A 6,938-nucleotide genomic window follows, 5' to 3' on the forward strand; every position below is an offset into this window, starting at 1 on the left:
TCCATTTTCTACAAAACACAAGGAAGTATTTTTGGGTAAATATGCTTTTTAGAGAATGTTTAAAGAAAAACTTAAATATGTGTGAGTGATTTATGAATAATGGACAAAGAAAAGTTCAGGCACTGGGCCTTGAGGAAAGTAAGGCCCAGTGCCGTAACTTCACAATTCCAAGAAAGGTATATGAAATAGTCCATACCAAATTTATTAGGTAGAAATTGACAAAACACCTCGAGTTTTCTTTTGTATGCATAAAAATAATTTACTGTTAAAGTTATAAAGTACAGACCATAAACTTGAAGTAAATCAAAAGGTTTCATCCTTCTACTTTATATATAATTTCAATAAAAGAAATGTAATAATTTTATCCTACACACAGTAATTATGAGAATTGGATTTGAAGCTGTGCTTTGGCCTCTTCAGCCTCTTGGCGAGAGCAAAAGTGAAGATGATGATGGTCAGTGGTAGACCTCCGTAACTTCCCCTTTGCGGTTTTGCAGCAGATATTCCCAGTGTCAATCCTAAAGCAGATTGGCACCACCTGCTGGAGGAGTTTGGTAGGTTCTGTGGTTGCTGTACAAACATGTCAAGGCAGGTTGGTAGTTTATCAAAGCAGATGAGTGAGAGTATGCAAGGACAGGATTAACACACTAAGCTTTGACAAGGAGGGTAAGCAGAACATAGAGGATTTGATGACAGGAAACTTGTTTAGTACACGAGTGATAGATTTTTTTTGAAGTGTTTGTACTGACCCTGAATGAATGCCACCTTATTTTGTCAGGCATATCTGCCGTATCAAAAACCGCTTCTGCTTTTGAAGCAGAAATCTGAGATTAACACAGTGGAGCAGGAGGCATCTGAAATCGAATATGTTTCAGCATGCATCCAACATGCCTGTTTGTGTTGGTAACTCCGTTTCTCATGCTTGTGCTGTGCATTTCCAGGGTTTTGATAAAGATGTCTACCGTTTTTGCTTTGTAGTTTTAGGCAGAGATAAACTAGATGCAACAGACAGTTTTCGAACACTGGCATGATTTAGTTTTGGAAAAAAATGTTAGAACTCTGCATACAAATTACATTCTGTTATTCCATAAAACTTGACACTTGAGACTAAAAATATAGAATGATTTGGACAAAATCATATGCATCAGAATGACCAAATCAAAGTCTAGAACTATTAAAGGATTTTCACCATCAAATTTATCAGATAACGACAGGCTGGATGGTAAGTTTGCAAAACAAAAAAAAGAATTGTTTTAATAATTACATTTGTGTGGGCTAATTCAAAATGGACAGTCTGATTTATTGAATGGTTTTCAGAAGTTAATTTCTAACTGCAGTGACAATGTGCAGCATAGACTGATCTGCAAGAAATCTGAAAGACAGCTATAAAAACAATACAAAAACTGACATTTAGAAAGAAAAGGGTTTATGCATTTTATTAGAATAAAATAAAGGACAAGTGTTATATTGTGTACAACTGTTTAACAGTGCATATTAAAAGCACTTAAGTTTATTGCATTTTTCCTTTATAGATGTATAAAATTAAACTCACCAGAATATCTACTGAGAAATTAAGGAGTAATTACCATATTGTGACAATATAGATGTTCAGCAGCAGCACATAAAAATGTGAAAACTCCAGTCAGAGGAATTTAGGAAAAAATTACTAACAAAAAAAGAAAAAAAAGAAAAACAAGTCACTAAAACAAAGACTTGATTTTGGTTTTGTTGGGAATGGATTATTAGTCTTGTGCTCAATAAAAATAACCAGCTGTAAACAAGTCTTGCAGCTTGTCAAAATCAGATTATTAAAGCAGACATCCTGAAATAACCTGCTAAACATTCATAGTTCAGTTTTGTACAAAATAAGCTATTTTTCAAACATAATTTACATAGCCAATGTCTTCTATATACACACAAACCTTTTGTTTTACTGGTGCTGCAGAGTGTATAAAATGACTACGCTACTTTAAAATGGGTTTACTTAGATCTTTGACGTAAGGGTTCTGTGGGGACATTGAACGCAGTCAGCATCTTACCGATAGCAAACAACCACCTGAAGGACCATAGTTTGGAGAAATAAATGTCCTAACCAGACAATCAATTCAGTGGCTAATAAGAATGGAGATGGTTCCAAACTGATACAAGGAAAATTGTAAAAACATATTGCTCAAATATCTGATAATGACTATCACTTAAAAAAAAAAAAATATCGCTTGGATACTTACACCAAACAAATGCTCCACAGAACAAAAACACAAACAAACGATCTGCTTAACAAAGAAAAAGTTGAACAGAAAGACAGAAAACTATGCAGTCTAGTTTTGCATTGGTAGTGGTTGTGATTATTATGGGACACAAAATGATCAGTTGTGTGCATAATCAAGGAAATAAAATGGATTAAAAAAAATTATGACAATGCATTAGACAATGATCAGATGGACCCACATATTTTTCTAAGTATGAAAAAGTCAGTAAGGTGTGGCGTATTTTGTGTCAGGACATAAAATATAATAAAACTTTCTTCATGTAGCTTAAGAAATAGACCAAAAGAAGAAAAAAATAGATCAAAAGAACTAAAATGTGAACTACACAGCACATAAATTATTTCAAACAAAAAACTATGCAATTATGGGTAAAATATATATCATTTGTAAAGATATCAAAAACCTTATGACCTTGAAAAATCATTGCTAACACCAGTTAAATACAACAAACTGGTTGTCATGAGATGAATGCCTCCGGCCAAAGCTCCTGCTTCATCATAGAAAGTGGTTGAACATTTGCATCATTGTGCTTTGCATGACTTTGCATTGAAGAAATGTTAAAAAGTGAGTTTAGCTCGACTATAAAGACATCAACAGTGCCATGACTGTAGAAACAAAATCCAACACAACCTCATATTTGTCCTGCAGAAAACATTATTTGTGTCAGCTGAACAAAGCAAACAGGCTCATCTGACAAGGTGCTTCAGGAGATTCAGTGTTCGTGGCTTTCAGAGGCTGCAGCACAAAGTCAGTTGCAGAGAGTAAAAATGCATATCTGCAAGCAACCAGGGACAAGATGAGGAGGGGGGGAAATTATCCAAGACGTTGTTTCCCTGGACAAGAATGAGAAACATTTTAGATTTTAATCAATTAATATAAAATTGAAGAGGAAAAACAGCTGACAATCTAGCATCTAGATGATGTGTTTATTATATTTTACTTTTACAAAGATTAACAGTTAAATACTTTTATTCTTGTAGCAATGTGATCCAGTGACACATGATGCAATTTTTTTTATTATTGGCAGTAATATTGACAGTATGTGTAATGTTAGACTAATACATTTGATTGCCAACATTACCCAAGTAAGAAAAAAAATATGTAAATACATTCTCTTATCAGTATCCAAAAATAAGGAGCTGGTTAGATCAAAACATGCTTACCTTAGACAAATTCCATATTTATCCACATTAAGTTGATACTTTGCAACCTTGTTGTGCTGCCAGTTTTCTGTTGAAGAAAAAAACAAACAGTGGGACTGAGCTAATTTTCTTTTTTCAATATCGTCATATTTTCCATTAAACACACCAAATATGAGGGATGAAGACGCAAAACAATGAGTGCAAAACTACAAATGTCCTCTAGGGGCAGACTAAGGCAACTCTACTTGAGAGGCAAACAAATTGTCCACAAAAAACTAAAAACCTACAAACTGAGGGGTAAGTTTTAAATAAAGAATTGATCATGAGAAAACAAATATCTTGAAAAATGTAGCTTAATATTCAGACATATATTCATGGCCTGAATTCCCCAATCCTTAAAAAACAAGCACCAGTGAATGTCCTCATTTTAATCAACCAAAAAAATAAATAAATAAAATGGAGAAATCTTTTAAACTAAATTAAACAAAAAAATAAAATAAAATAAATTCAAGACATTCTAAACCACAATAATTTACTTTATGTAATAAGTCCAAGTACCTCTTGTTCCTCTTTTGCCTTTGCCTTATCTTAGCAAAGACAAAAGCGAGGATCAGCAGCCCGACGATGATAACAATTACGCTTACGGTCAGTGGTGCACTCAAATGCCCGTTGACTGTTGTTTCGCAGAATTCCCCGCTGTAGCCCAGATCACATGTACAAACTAGATCACCATTGCCGTCTGAAGGAGCCACGCAGGCCCCGTGGCTGTGGCACTGGCTGTGTCTGCAGTGGTCGTCCTCCATGATGTTAGAAGAAGTTCAAGGGGAGGACAAAACACACTACACTCTGTAAAGCTAAGTGGAAAGCAGAAGGAGAAAAGATTGTGAATAAATGATTAGAACACACCCTAGAAGACAAAGACAAGCAAGACAAAAACAGAAACTGAAATTGATGTCTTGAGGACAGGTTGGGGCAATACATGAACAATCTTTACACTTCTACAAATAATTAAAAAAAACAGTGCAAATTGTCTCTTAAATGTCACTGTTTTATTGTGCAAAAGCTAAACTTTTGCACAATAAATGCAAAATAATAATAAAAAAAAAAAGAAAACTAGTCAGAAAACAGGTTTGACAAGAATGGTCAGATTGGACAGTGTGGAACCCAACTCTTTTTTTCTTTTTTTTTACATTTTGTCTTGCAAAATGGCTAAACTTTTTCTCAAAAGGCTAATTTCATAATTAACCGGATCTCATTTGAAACAATAAACCTTTTATTCAGCTAAATTTACCATATGTACTGTTTGTTTTTGGGCCAGCTTAAATATGCTTCTAAACTTTTTCATTGTCACTGACGGTACAAAAATTTTCATGCAACTAAAATTTTAGAGTTTATAATCTGCAAATTTTTACTCCATTAGTCTTCCTCAGAAAGGCTATACAGGAAATTGGTGCAGGCGTTGTCTTCACAGAATTAGACATTGCTTGGCACCCTGCCCTTAAATATTTTAAAGGCAACATCACAAACAAATTATTTGCAAAGTTTACCAGTCCATTTAAAGAAAAATAAATTTAAAATTACTTTACTCTTTTGGCCTTACAAAATGCCATCGGTTTTTGCCATTTCTGCTTTGAGCTTATGGTCCTAACTAAATGAGTAGACTAATCTGACGCATGCCATTTCAATCTATGACACGAGATTTCTGTCTAAAAGGGCTACGGTAACTTGAAGTCGCCATAAGACAGAATACAAACATGTACATCAGTTTCTGCCCAACAATTTGTGTCAATATTCCACATATGAAATAGTATTGTTTTGGTTAATATAACCTTAGAGTGCTGCACTCCTTTTCTGAAGAATATTTAAAATAAAATAAAATAAAAAAAAAAATATATATATATATATATATATATATCATGATGATCACCAAAAAACTCACAGAAGCAATTAAGAAATCTCTGGGATCTTCAAACGTGTGAGCTGGCGGTTTTGCTGCTGCTGTTGGCTCGTCCAGTCGTCTGTTGTCTTGCTAAAGATTCTTTCAACTTCCCTTTCAGTCTGATCACCTGGGGAAAAAAATGGGCGGAGAACAGAAGACGAAAACGGAGTCCTGTGAACAAATGCCTGTATTTTTCCCCCCCACAAACAAGGAAAGAGAGTCCCCTCCTCCCTCTCCTTCACATGAACAATGTCACACAAACATCCCTCATCAGGGATGTCATAATTTGACATGTACCAAGGTTTAATCCACCTCGTTGCATGTTTCGGTTTGCTGGTGACTCATCCTGATTTCCAAAGCTAAACCTGAAAGCATGTGGAAAACTACAGGAATTTAGGAAACAACCGTCACGAGAACGTTGGAGTGAAAGTGGAAAGAATTTAAATGAGCATAAGAACAGAATAGGTTCGTACTTACTGAAAATACGATATCCTGATCAGAGTGGCAACAGTAGGTGTGTTTGGAAGCTTTGGTGTGGGAGGAGCAGACAAGTCAGAGCAAGACTCACCTTACAAGACATGACAAAATCAACATGTCTATGTGAACACACACAAGTGTTGTGTAAGCCCAGGGAGCCCTTATGCAAACCAGACTGAGAGGCAAAATCAAATTCAGCTTGTGTGAACTCTTCAGACGGCAGTACTGCACTTCTGAACCGCATTTATATGTCCATGTCAAACCATAACCAAGTGCCACATCTGCTACACTGGTTCTGTAATTGCTCACTGCTGAATCCAAACACAAATTAGCCACCACAAATCACAGTCATTAGAATGTGGTCATTGCAACAAGGCTGCAACATGGACTACCTTTTTTTACTTATTACTACATAGTTTTATTTGCGAAGATGATCTCAAGGATGCAAACTGGTTTTATGTGCATCTGATTTCATCTCTGATGTCTACTGTTGTCACACTTCCCTCCCTCTTTTCTTCTGGTCAAGTAATCTTAGGCAAGGATTATCAGCACTTCTGTCAACAGAAAAAAGGGAAAGAAACCATTTCCACATCGAAGCAATTTTCAGTGACAAATACTCTCAGGACAATGGGCATTGTTCAAATGAGACATGACACGCTTTTGTCCTTTTAAAATAGCTTGGACATAGAGAAGAGCTGCAGAAGTCATGTATGTATACATTCAACATACATGGTTGAATAATATGAAAGAGTGAGCATTTTATTCCTTTTACAAGAAACATTATGAAAAATGATGCTGAAAGAAAAATGTTCATGGGTAGCAAGAACAGAAATGAAATCCAAACCCCACTTATTGGATCTTGGTGATGTATGTACATGCTTTCTCTGTCCAACTGATTGCTTGTTTTATTGTTTTTAAAAACATGTTTGAAATAAGTAAACATTAACAAAAATGCAACACATGAATGCAACAGGAAGTTGTTACAGTTTAAATTCACACGAGTCATGAAACTGTTCTGATTTTAGTGCTAAACAGTTGAGCAGGGTTGATGAGTTTGTGTTGCTGAGTCCATTGCTTCAATACTAGATTAATGATCAAAAAAAGTTATTCCAT

At 35.2% G+C, this 6,938-nt stretch overlaps 1 long non-coding RNA gene across 2 annotated transcripts; it reads right to left on the minus strand.

Moving 5' to 3' along the window:
* Positions 1–1,420: 1,420 nt before the first annotated feature.
* LOC103473568 (uncharacterized) lies at positions 1,421–5,910 on the minus strand. 2 transcript variants are annotated; one of them, XR_535044.2, is made up of 5 exons: positions 5,826–5,910; positions 5,349–5,475; positions 3,968–4,263; positions 3,431–3,497; positions 1,421–3,100 (listed from the first exon to the last, which is right to left on the minus strand). It is a non-coding gene; the product is annotated as an uncharacterized LOC103473568 (long non-coding RNA). The 2 variants fall into 2 exon arrangements; XR_001777127.1 differs by lacking the exon at positions 5,826–5,910 and having other exon boundaries at positions 5,349–5,819.
* Between the last annotated feature and the right edge of the window lie 1,028 nt (positions 5,911–6,938).

The sequence above is a fragment of the Poecilia reticulata genome, linkage group LG12 (assembly GCF_000633615.1).
Source record: "Poecilia reticulata strain Guanapo linkage group LG12, Guppy_female_1.0+MT, whole genome shotgun sequence".
In the NCBI taxonomy this organism is placed as follows: Eukaryota; Metazoa; Chordata; class Actinopteri; order Cyprinodontiformes; family Poeciliidae; genus Poecilia; species Poecilia reticulata.